The sequence below is a fragment of the Lichenostomus cassidix genome, chromosome W (assembly GCF_008360975.1).
Source record: "Lichenostomus cassidix isolate B80296 chromosome W, HeHo_3.0, whole genome shotgun sequence".
Taxonomy (NCBI): domain Eukaryota; kingdom Metazoa; phylum Chordata; class Aves; order Passeriformes; family Meliphagidae; genus Lichenostomus; species Lichenostomus cassidix.
The window spans coordinates 17,791,013-17,803,930 of NC_139510.1; positions in this window are offsets into that span (position 1 = coordinate 17,791,013).

Here is a 12,918-nt window from a genome sequence, read left to right on the forward strand (position 1 = left end):
TGCTGAGTTTCTGCCACCTCTTGCTCACTACCCCAGGTGAGCCAGCCCCTGCCACTCCAGCCACCAGCCTGAGGTTCCTGCTGCAGCCCATTCCACTATCCAGCCTGCCCGGCATCACCACGTGAGGGAAAGACATGACTGAACCCATGCCACAGTGCCCCTGCAGCCGTGAGGGAATCATCGCACCTGGCCTGCCCGGCCAGGAGCCAACAGCACCCCTGCTGGCTGTGACCGTAACCACACCAAATGGGAAGGTGCTTTGGCAGACAAGAGAAGGCTGTTACTGGGTTTCTGGTTTGGTTTGTTGCTACTGCTGTTGTCTCTTTGCCTTGTTATAAATACTAGTAAAGAACTGTAATTCCTTTTCCCATATCTTTGTGTGAAAGCCCCATAATTTCAAAGTTTTAATAAATTGGAGGGAGTCATATTCTCCATTCCAAGGGAGATTCCCACCTTCCTTGGTAGACACCTGTCTTTCAAACCAAGACACAAACAATATGTAGCAGAAACTCTGCAGCAGTAGCAAGAGCCATGGAGGTTGGGCACACACAGGGTGTTGGGTTAAAGTATAGCAAAAAAGCCGGAGGCAGCATCAGAAAACCAGTGGGGCTTGGCAGCAGCACCTGGGCTTCTGCGAGCAGCTGCCACATGCAGCCAGGAGAAGTGCCCTCCAGAAACGGGGAGGGGGTCAGGGTCCCAGGTTTTTCCCCTGAGGCACTTGAGTAGATGGTGAGGGTCTTTTCCAGTGAAATCAGATGTTAATAAGGTCCCAGTTCAAGGGCCGCTCTTACAAGCAGAGGTTCACCCACGGTAAGGAAGAAACAGTACAGGTCTGGACTCCGTGGTGGCAGCAAATTCTCCCCGTGGTAGCAGCAACTCAACCATTCCCCTCTGATCCCAAGAGCCAGGAGCTGAGCCCAGCCCCATGATCCCCAGCCAAAATCTCGCTGTATATCTGCCCTACCCAAGAGAAAGCCCGCACCAGCTAGGAGGGTAGCCAGCTGCACCCTTCCCCCTCCTGTTCCCAGGTATATCTTCTGTCTCTCTTAAGTATTGTCATTATCGTCTCTTAGGCAACAGATGGGACAAAATTCCCTGAGAGAAAGAAAAAAAAAGGAAAATCCTAACCTCCAACAGGGCTTAAGGCTAAAATCCCACTCCTGCAGTTTATTAACCAACAATATTCCAGTAATAAGCTTTTTGATTTTCCCCCCCTGCCTCTATGAATATTTACTGAAGAATACTCTAAATTATCTCCACACATTTCCAAGAACTGTACAAAACTGAAGTGAAAGCCCATTTGCTTGTTAAGACCAAAAAGACCTTTCAAACACCTCCACTGTGTCACAGATTAGCACACATCTTAGCATGCTTCAATAAAAATGCAAAAAGAAATCACATTGGTCTTGTATTCCTCAACTCAATGTAAAACCAGGAATGGAGACAAGCATGCAGGGAGAGAGGAAAAAAACCATAACCACTTGTGTCTCCAGGATCTTCACACTGCCAGTTTCTTGAGCCCTTCAATATTAAATTTTCTGTGAAGTACCTTGCATGTTTTTGGATAACTGTCAAATAAAACCCAACCAAACATTAGTAAAAGGAAATTAAAAAAAAATTATAATAGTCATCAGCTACTTGGGTATCCTAGAGCATAGCACATGACTTTCCACTTGACAGCAATGCTTTGGATCATTTGTGTAGAATACTGTGTTTGTGTTGCTATATTTTTTAGATAGTATCTGGTGCAATGAAGTGCTTGTTTGTCATTAGGGCTTCTGAGCGCTATAATAATATGCTGAATATACAGAAATTGCTGTTACGTACACAAGGATTTCCCTAACTTTTATTTTCACAAGCCCTTATTCAGGACGGCACTTATGTACATTTAAGGAGCATCCTGAAGAGTTAAAAGATCAACAAAAAAAAAAAAAAAAACAACACAGGAAAAAGGAAAAAGACAAACAAAACCAAAACATGATGATTTTCTGAACTGAGAAAATAAACTTCATGTCCTTGCAATGCCTCTTCCTTCCATATCATCCAAAAACTGGGGTGCAACAATTCTGAGATAATTAGAAGCACATTTCAACAAAGGACACATATTTGAGATCTCCTTAAGATTCCTGCCTAGGTTGTATAAAACACTACATAGAAAACAAAAAAAAAAAAAAAGGAAAATAAAGGAAAAACATGAAAAGAACTGCCATTTGGACAACATGGGGAAGCAGTTCAATCCCATGTTGGTTTGTTTTACTTTCTTTTCCTTTATTTTTAAGCTATTTCTTAAATAATAAATGCACATTAAGTGTTCAATATGTATATACTGTATTTAAAAAAAATAGAAAAATTAAACTATTAGGACACAAGATTGTTCTATAGATCGTGCTGGCTAATTTTTAGTTGTATTCATAAGTGGTTTTTAAAAGCCTTTTTTCACATGTAATTTGCATGTTGTACTTTGATTTTATGTAAACATACTTTGGAGGAAAAAAGTATTTGTATTTTATTGAATAGAGAGGCAAGAAAAAAGTTGTACATTGTTTGAAATGTTCTTTCTGTAACAGTTTTTATTCATGAAGCATTTTTATATATTTAGAAATGGATATAAACTTGATGCATCTGGTATGCTTTAATGTTATACTCCTTCATTATCTTAGATATTGATTTTTAATTTTTTTTTTTCTAAAACAAAGCTCAATCTTTTCTCTATCAAATCAGGTTAGCACAGTATAGAGCACTTAACTAAAACGAACAAATAAAATCAATCCTATTCATATGTTATTAATTGTGTGAAATTAAAGGCATTCAAGTCACTCTGAGTTGTGAATTCTTTTGTCTTATTTTCCATCTGTTTCCCATCACTAAGGATTTTAACAGCTTTTGGAATACTAATGCCATGCATTCATAAGCCCTCTTTATGGTAATGGAGAAAAACATGCTTTGGTTCTGTTTTTTTCTCTTCTTTTTTTTTTTTTTAATTTTATTTTTCCCAGAATATCCTTAAAAGTTAAAAATGGACTGTACCATGGCCCTCATGGACAAAAGAGAGATTCACACTTTGGGCTGTGCATATCACCAAATGAACAGAAACATCTCTGGTCCAAATTGTGTCCCAGGCACCAGTACAGTACAACTTGCCACCCAGGTGGAATTTCTACTCCTGAAGCAAATGGGGATGTATCTCTCCAGATCCCTGTAGAGAAGGGAGTCCCAGGGGCTAGGTTATGAACAAGGAGGTGACAGGAGCCAACCCTCTCCTCACTGAGCATCAGACATGAAGGGCTGTAGGACAAGGGGTATTTTCCATTCTGTGATGTCTCATGCTGTGACTATGGGACCAGACATTGGTTGTAGTATGGTTTTAAGTTTTGTTTCCAAGTTGCTTCTGAGAGTGGTCAGCTGCCATTGTACAGTCAGCCTCAACATCCCCAAGTTCCTCTGCAGCAACATCATATTTAATCTTTTTCCTTCTCCTCAGAGAGGATCTCCCACCTTCCCCGATAGCTCAGTAATGGAAATTAAATCTTGTTTCCTGGAGAAGGTAGTGATGCTCAGGCAGGATAGATAACTCAGTGTCCTCTCATGTTTTTTCAGGGGGCCTACATGACAGATAATGAACATGGGGCAGAGGTTCTCCAAAGGTCACCACATAAAATAAGTTTCATCACGGTGTGTGCAAATTGATATTGTTCATGTTGATGTTTTTAAAAGGTTGTTGCTTTATTATTTGTTCAGATTTTTCTAAATAACCTCAGTTTTGGGATACAGTTTGTGTTTTCATTTAATAAACAAAGAAGGGAGAGATGTGAGAGATAGCTGTTAGGTCCCCCCAGATGCCTCGTGCGAGAGGCAGGGATTGGTCAGAGAGACGCATGGACACTGTATGGTGATTGGATGGGAAGGCCTGTGATTGACAGGTGCACAGCCAATCCACTTCTAGCCCGCCAAATGGAGAGTATAAAAAGGCTTGTTTTCTGGGTGATCAAGGATTTTCTGAACACCACCTAATGAGATCTTTGCCTTGCTCCCCAACTCTACAGTTCTTCCCTTCTGAAGCTTTGCAGTACAGGTTGGCTTGGTGGACCAACCCATGTAACCATAAAGATAACCCCTCTGACTGCTGTTTTGACAGCTGTTGCTTTATGTTAGTGTAGTAGAGCTGCTTCAAAGATCTTGTTTTTTTTACAAGAGCATATAGCGACAGGAAAAGGGGGAATGGTTTCAAACTGAGAGAGGGCAGGTTTAGATTAGATATTAGGAAAAAATATTTCCTGTGATGGTGGTGAGGCACTGGCACAGGTTGCCCAGAGAAGTTGTGGATGCCCCATCCCTGGGATTGTTCAAGGCCAGATTGGATGGGGCTCTGAGGAACCTGTTTAGGGGAAGGTGTCCCTGCCCATGGCAGAGGGGTTAGAACTAGATGAGCTTTAAGGTCCATTCCAACCCAAACTATTCTATGATGATCTCAAATGCAAGGGGGCTTTTTTCATTCTCCTCTCTCTCTAATATATGCAGAGCCACAGCTTTTGACAACAGTTTACAAAAGTGCTGACATCTTTGCTCACTTTATTTTTATCAGAATCTGTGATGTATAAGCTACTGGTCTCCAACTCTAACCACATTTTTGTAACAGACCTGCAGTAAGACTCCCTTGGAAGTGTTTGTGAACTGTCAAGTTTCATGCTTGCTGCTGCAGTATCTCAGGACTGTTGTCCCCTCCTGCCAGCTCTTTTCTGAGGTTTATCATCTCCCATTGCCACTGCACTCTGCTGTATTTGGTGGTGTCACGTTGCAGGCATGATGGAGCAAGGCTGGGAGAGATGCTTTTAGGGAGTGAAGTTGGGGTTGTTGGGTTTCTGTCATTGGAGGGGACAGGGCATGAGGAACTCCACCTGTGAGGTTTTCATGCTTTCTTGCCTCTGGTCTCTTTGTTTCACTGGACTGCTGACACCATGAACAGTGTCAGAGCCCCATACTCCTCACCAGTCTCCTTCTGGGCAACGAGGAGTCTTTGATCATCATCCTTATCTGTTTTCACAGAGTAAAGTCAGCCTCTTGATAGGATCTCTCTGTGATCATTTCATCCCTAATAACTACTCCAGCACAGTCTTCTCCTGTGGATTAAATCACTTCTGAGTTTTAGAAAGTCCACCTTTGAAAGTCTTAGAAACAAAGTTCAGTAAATTCACAAGCTCAGGTAGGTTGCAATTTTTTTAAGCTACTCTTTGTTTAATAGGATTTGAGTCTCTTTCCCTGGAGCTATTAAAAAGCTGTCTGGACACACTCCTGAGTAACATGCTCTAGGGGACCCTGCTTGAGCAGGAAGATTGGACTAGATGACCTCCAGTGGTCCCTTCCAACCTTACCCATTCTGTGATTTCTGTGAGATACTGTTATTTTGTCTCATTTTGCATGAGTTCCATGTTTTCCAAATTTAGTTAGAATACTTTCATTATTAATAAATAATTGCAAATAATGAAAACACTGAGTGTGTTAGAGAAATAATGTTCTTTTCTGATTATCCTCTGACATAACGGCGAGAGGGAACTCACGGCAGTCTCAATATGAGATATAGAGTAAGCTCCATTTTATTTCACCAAACGAGAAACTTATATACTGTTACAGATGTTACTAATTATAGTTACACACGTATCTGCAGTTTGTTCTCACACATTCAGGGATCCTCCTGTTGACTCCCTTATTCTTTCTCATAACACTTCTGACTCCCTATTCTTTCTCATGACATTCTTCCCACAGCTCAGAAACACAGCTGTGGTTCCCAGGTGTTAGTTTCTCATAACAGCTTGTTAGGATTTTTACTGAGGCCTGACTATGCTGAGGCTTTGTTCAGGCCTGTTTAGTTAGCATAAGTTTTGCTGGAAAACTGTGTTTTCCAACAGTTCCCCCGTTTCGCTTGTGAGAACAGACGTTGTCTGTTATCAGATTAATTTGCTTTGCTATAAGTAATTCTTATTATTAGAATTGTTATAAGTTTACTTAAGGAAATTTCACTAGTTATTTAGATATGTTGCCATGGTCTAGGAACTGTCGTTGCTGAAAACATTCACTTCACAGGTAACGCTTGGAGAACCCTTTCCGGACAAGGACTCCAAGTTCACTTGGAAGAAGGTTTAGCTTTTATGAACTCAATTTGGCAAATGAAAATTACTTGATCACATTTTGGTGCAGAAAACTTGGGACTCATGGCATGTTTCCCAGCCAGTTAGGACCAAGGCCTGGCCAGGGCCTAGATGCTAAGTGGGAGGGTTTTCTTGGAACATCAAGCTTTGATTAATATCAATAAGGAGAGTGTCTTAACATGTTACTATTTTTGCAGATAGCTATATAAGATGAATATTTGAAAACAGCTGACATTATCATTTGACCTTAACTAAGGAAGATAAAACGGCAAAGGCTTTTGTGAATAATAATATAAACTAACAAATTTAAAACTTAAAATCAATATTACTGAAAATGAATAAAACTTAATAAATCTGATTTTAAGCTAACAAATAGGACTTAACTATAATGAAATTTAAAATTGATATCACTTTAACAACTTAACTCTAACAAAATTTAAAACTTAACAGAATTTAAAATTAACATCACTTAATATTACTTAACAGAATTTTAACTTTAACAGAATTTACAACTTAATAGAATTTAAAATCACTATTACTTAACTTTAACAGAATCTATGCTTAATCAAAAGTACTTAACAGGTAGTTTAGACTGTTCAGTATAACTTCACTCACAGGTTTTCATTCACACATTAAAACTCTCAAGAAATCAAAACCACACTATCAACAGTCACAGGTTTCATCTACACATTAAAGCACTCAACACACTCTCAGTAGGCCTACAATATTCACACATACACACAAACACCATCTTAAGTAATGCTTTAGCAAAATTCAACTTTCGTTCAAGGCTTTAGTATTCAAGGTGTTATTATTTCTTATCAGGATAATATCTTGTTACAATGCTTCTTTATTAGTAAAACGCTGGAAATAGGTTTTGGTCTCGGTGTCAGTGCAGCCAGGCTGAAGGAAGAGCCGATCTGCTCCATCTGCTTGAACATTTTCAGGGAGTTTCAGTTGCTGAAGCTGTCAATCATTTCTTCATCCTTGGGGAGGAGTAGAGTTTAGAGTTTCACCATAGACATCACCGTTGGGGCAGTGAAGGAGGCGTGGATGGCTCGCGGCTCCGCCTACCGGGGCACCCTCCGGGACCTCCGCTCTAGTTGTCATTTGACCGGAAACCACGGTTGGAGCAACTTCCGCCACAGGTCTATCTGTGTGCCACGCAGGCGGCGCACAGTGAAGGGTAGGGGCCACCGCTGCCATGCGGCTACTGGTCGCTTTCTGTTTGTTTTTTCCGTTTCTACAAGCTTCTGTGCTGTGAGTATCTCTATTGCAGCGGGAACACCAAACTTTTTCGTTACAGTCCTTTTGTATGTGTTTTTCACTGCCACATCGATAACACTGGAATGATTTCTGGCTACTCCGGCTCCCCACCCACGACATTTGAGCACTCTCCAACATCGTATTCAGTTGTTTTGGTAAAAATTCAACAGTGACTCTCTCAAACAAAGCAGCTAAGATGTTTTTCGTTGTACAGTCGCCAAGCTCTATGATACATTGAGACAGGAATAGTTTTTTCATGCAATCGAGTAACTTTGTATTCTCGGCTCCCAGCAGCGGCACGGCGCGCCCTTCCCCCGCCGGCGCTGGCAGCGAGGGAGAGCTACACTTCTCCCCTCCCCTCCCTGGCGGGGGGGGCTTCCCTGGCTGCGCTGCGGCTGCCGAAGTTTTACGCATGTTAAAAGCAGCACGGTAACTCACAGATTTTTCTCTGGTCCATGCGGCTGTTATCTCTTGTGCCGTCAGCCACGCAAGGTTTTGCTCCATGGCATGCTCCTGCAAGCAGGCTACGACCTTACTCCATGGCTTACCAAGCTTTCTTGCAACTTTATCACAGTCCAAAAGTAAAGTAGGTCCATAATTCAACCACTCTCCTACATCGAATACCGTAATAGGATTTGTAAAAAATCCATAAGCTTGTCCCACCACCATCAGGCCAGCCAAATGCGACAGGCTGCCTTTGCTAAGTCCGTGCTTTTCTAAAAAGCATAACAATAAAAATTGGGCTACCTCTGTCTCCATTCCGTACCAGCTGGGTTTAAAGTTACGTAGTCGCCGCCGTCCGAGCCCTCCATTGGGGCGTCTCTGGTTATTCCGCGGTCGCCACAGTCAGTGCAGCTCACAGAAGTGTAGCCCCCACGGTAGGCAGGTCCTATTCGGCCTGTGCCGCCGGATCTCCCCCTCGCGGGGCGAAGATCTTGACACACCGTCGCTGCACAGCTCCGGTGCCTCTCCGTTCTCGCCGCTCTCCGGGCAGGGTCGTAAAACTCTGCTGCTAGTGTCCGTGGTCGTCGGGGTCACCATTTGACATAACGACGAGAGGGAACTCACGGCAGTCTCAATATGAGATATAGAGTAAGCTCCATTTTATTTCACCAAACGAGAAACTTATATACTGTTACAGATGTTACTAATTATAGTTACACACGTATCTGCAGTTTGTTCTCACACATTCAGGGATCCTCCTGTTGACTCCCTTATTCTTTCTCATAACACTTCTGACTCCCTATTCTTTCTCATGACATTCTTCCCACAGCTCAGAAACACAGCTGTGGTTCCCAGGTGTTAGTTTCTCATAACAGCTTGTTAGGATTTTTACTGAGGCCTGACTATGCTGAGGCTTTGTTCAGGCCTGTTTAGTTAGCATAAGTTTTGCTGGAAAACTGCGTTTTCCAACAATCCTCCTTTTTCTTCTGAGCATCCTTTGCTTATAAAAGTTGTGAAGTTCTGTTCAAACCTTTTTTGGCCATCCTCCATATTATTGGAGCTTCAACTTAGGAGGGAATTTCACATTCCACCCTCAAGGAATGGATAAGGAGATAAGTGTTCTATCCCTTGGGGCAAAGTATGATCTTAATTCACTTTTGATAGTGAAGGTTGTTCATGTCCCTTGGGATAAGGAGGCTGACCGCAGCGACCTTAAGTCATCATCAGGTGGCAGACACAAGGCTCAACCTTATCCCCCTTCTCCCTCATGGTACCATTTCCCACTAGACTCCAGAGCTATCTCATATACTGAATTTATTTTGTGTCAAGAAAAGTTTAGTTGGTGGAGATGGCTGCAGCCTGTATGCAAGTTCTGTGAGCTCATGACAGCATTATTTGCCATTCTGTAACACAAAGCATGCACATAATTTTAGAACAATGCTACTGTTACTGATGCCTTAAGCAGGCTACCTGAAACAGAGGACTAGACAAAATTAGGAGTATAAAAAGCAGACAAATTTATTCAAGGCCTTAAAGGTACATTCGGGCAAGCAAAGTCCCCCTCAAGGGACCACACCCAAAATGGACACTGGGTCACGAACCCTTCACCTTTTATAAGTTCTGTCCTATTAGCATCTTGGCCCCTAATTCTCCAATCACACCCTTGGGCAATGATGTTAACCACCCCAAGCCTGCTCCCCCTATTTCACTGTTGTTTACATATTTTTGGGCCCTAGGGCAAAGAATGTGTCCTTGGATTTTCTATTCAGAGGGATTTTTTTGGCTAAAGGTGCTGGGAACAGAGGTTTTTAGCATTTTATAAGCAGCACAGAACTCTACCAAGTTACAGATACATGAAGAGTAAAAACTAGAAATTATTAAGGCATCATTACTGACTAAGTAGAAAAATGTTCCAGTGACTATGGCAGAGTAGTAGAGAGAAGACTTGGTCAGGCACAAGAAGTATGACATTGATCATGTGGATTATTATGATTAGATTTATTGCTAATACAGTATCTAAATATTGCCAATGCAGTATCTAATATATGCAGGCCTAAAGGGTTATAACAGAAGTAATTTCAGATACAAATGGACAAGTTACTGTCTTTGGCCTTGCAGAATGCACAAGTACAAGGCAACAAAGCACCTATAGAGATACTTTAGGATTTTATCTCGGTATGTGTCCAGATCTCAGTGCTTTTACTCACCCATCTAAAAGTGAGTGTTCCCCATCTTCAGGCTGGATGTACCCTGCAAGCATCCCTGCCAGAGGGGAGGTCCAACTGGAAGCTGCCTGCAACCTCGGGAGACCAGTTTTCCCAGTTGGCCCATTTTCCAGCAGCATTTTATAACCTTTTGTAGGCTGAGGTGTACCAAAGTCAATCACGATCCTCTCAACTCCCCCATCTCTGGAATGCATTCATTATGTGAGCATCTAGACAGTTCCTCCTGCAATTTCCACCTGGTGTTCTTAGGACAAACCATATTGCATTGAGACAGGGTGTGCATGGGTAGGACATACGTAGACTGGATTACCATTGCTGTCACAGTGATTTTGGGTGAATCAATGACAAGACCCTACTCGAAGCCCTTCAGTACACACCATCTGGCAAGTTCTAGAAAGCAAAGGCAAGCACAGATGTCAACTTAAAACATATATGTTTGGCCATTTATGAGCAATTAATGAACTACATCTCTAGTGCACTAACACAGGGGTTTCAGAACTAACAGCAAATAGAAATCACAGTGAAGTGTGGCATCTCAAATGATCAATGAATTTTTTACTGTGAGCTGCAGGAATAACTGGTGTGAGAGCACCACAGGAGTCATAAGAGGACTTTGACAGAATGTTACTGTAATCATAAGTAATGTCGTTATGACAACTAATTTTCTCTATAACACAGAGCAAGACCCATTGGTTCACATTCTCAGCTTATGCAGATCAGCATTATCAGTTTCAAATGTCTTAAAGCAGTTTGCAGAAACAAAAGATCTGTTTTCATTTTCCTTATAGAAACTATTCATCCCAAAATAGCTTTGGAGTGCTGCTAGTAATATGATGTAATAAAAGCTACTTTTGTTTGTTGCCTGTAAGAAGTGTTATACTGAGAAAACAGACCTTTGTTAAAAATTAAAATGTTTGGAAAACTGGTTCAGCAACACCAATAGCCAGGTCATCATGGTTTTATAAGAGTTGTGGTGGAAAGAAGAAAGCAAAAGAAGGGGAGAGTCCTTGGGATAAAGATGAGACATAGTTTTATATATCAGGAAGATATTTAAGTATTATTATTGTGATAAGTATATATTATAATATTGGCTTTTCACAAATATTAAAATGGATGCTATGTGTATAATTTTAATTTTTACAAAAGTAGCCTTGTTATAAAGATATAGTAGTGTAATAATAACTAATGCCTTTATTTCTGTTACTAACTAAACTTAGTGGTGAAATAGCTGATATGGTTATTTTAGAATACTTGTGGTTAACTTACAACAACTGAACCACCTGCTTGGTTGGATAACATCCAAAGAACAGTGTGATGAAGACCCCTGCCACTGACATTTCAACTATCAGCGACTGTCATCTGCAGAGACCACAGAACAGGGCTCAAAATGGGGGTGATAACACAACAGACTAAGACCACAGCCAAGAGGACTGCACATGCTCTAAAAGGGCAGATCAGAGGAGGGACCATGCTAAACAGTTCCTGGAACATGCAAACTAGTTTAGGAGAAAGTTTGAATATGTATGATTGCTTATGAATATGTATTAGGCTGATGTAATTAGGGAAGGTATATAAAGAGTGTCTCCATCAGTGACTGGTGTACTTTTGGCTAAGGGCCCAGAACCCAGTGCTGTTACTTTGCTTTATTGCCTTTGTCCCCTATTGTCCTTTATTAAACTTTTAAATTTTAACAGGAGAGTGAAACCTCATTTTTCACAATATCTACTTCTCATTACTCTATCACATTGCCAAAAAATTCTGAAAAAAATTACCAGGTTTTGGGTATCGTGGAGTACAACAGCCCTGCATAAGTGAAGCATGTAGGAAGCCCAATGTTTCTTCTGCAGTGCTTGAAACAGATCTAGCCTATATGACTTCTGTTTGCCTCATGGGATTTATCCCCTTATGGATCTTCCCCAGTAAGCACAGATCAGGGACTCTATAGTCTCTGTCCTTTTCCAGGTGACCTGCTCCAGAAGAGGGGAAAAATCACAGGTATAATTGCTTGATTGACCTTGAACATCTTTCAAAAAATGTTAAAAATTTCTTGCCTGTCTCCATTCTACTCCCACACATGCTCATATCTGACAGTTCTTAAACTGCCCCACAAATGTTATTGGTAAATAATGCTCCAATTGAATTAATAGAAGTTTTGTCATTGCTTCAAAGGGAAAAAAATTCCCTGCCACATCTCCCTTATTTAATATGCCACAATACTATTTGTGAACTCAAATGGCTTTTAGTGCCTTCTACTTGCCTTTCTCAATATTCTGTTTATATTATCAAAGAACAAGTATACCAAGCAGAAGATTAGTTAAAAAGGGCAAACTGTGAAAGTCTCTACAAAGTAAAGGCAAGAAAGAGAGCACATGAAGAGCATGCAAGAACACAATTAGAGAAGGGATGAAAAGTGATCTCTGAAGGAAGAAAATGATGATGTGTCAGAGTTGTAATGAAAATAATGACAAAGGAGGGCACTGCTTACTTTTCTAGAAGACAGGAAAAAAAAATCAGCACACTTGAAGGGGAAGCAATGAGTTCAGAAACACAAAGGTATATTCATTGAAGGGAGGGAGAGGCTGCAGGATATGAAGATTTAGGTCATGGAGAGAGTATAAAAATGGATCTTGTGGCAGAAGATGAAAGAGGCAGCCTGCTTGCTTCTGAGAAAGGGGTAATTAATAGGTAACTCAAGCTAATTATTGAGAGACAGAATATGTGAATTCTAATATGTAGAATAAGAATCAAACTAGGTGAGGACCACAGCCCAAGGATTGGCCAGTGCCCCCAGGGCTGGCTTGATATTGGATATGTGAACACAGTGCCTATAAAGTTTTACC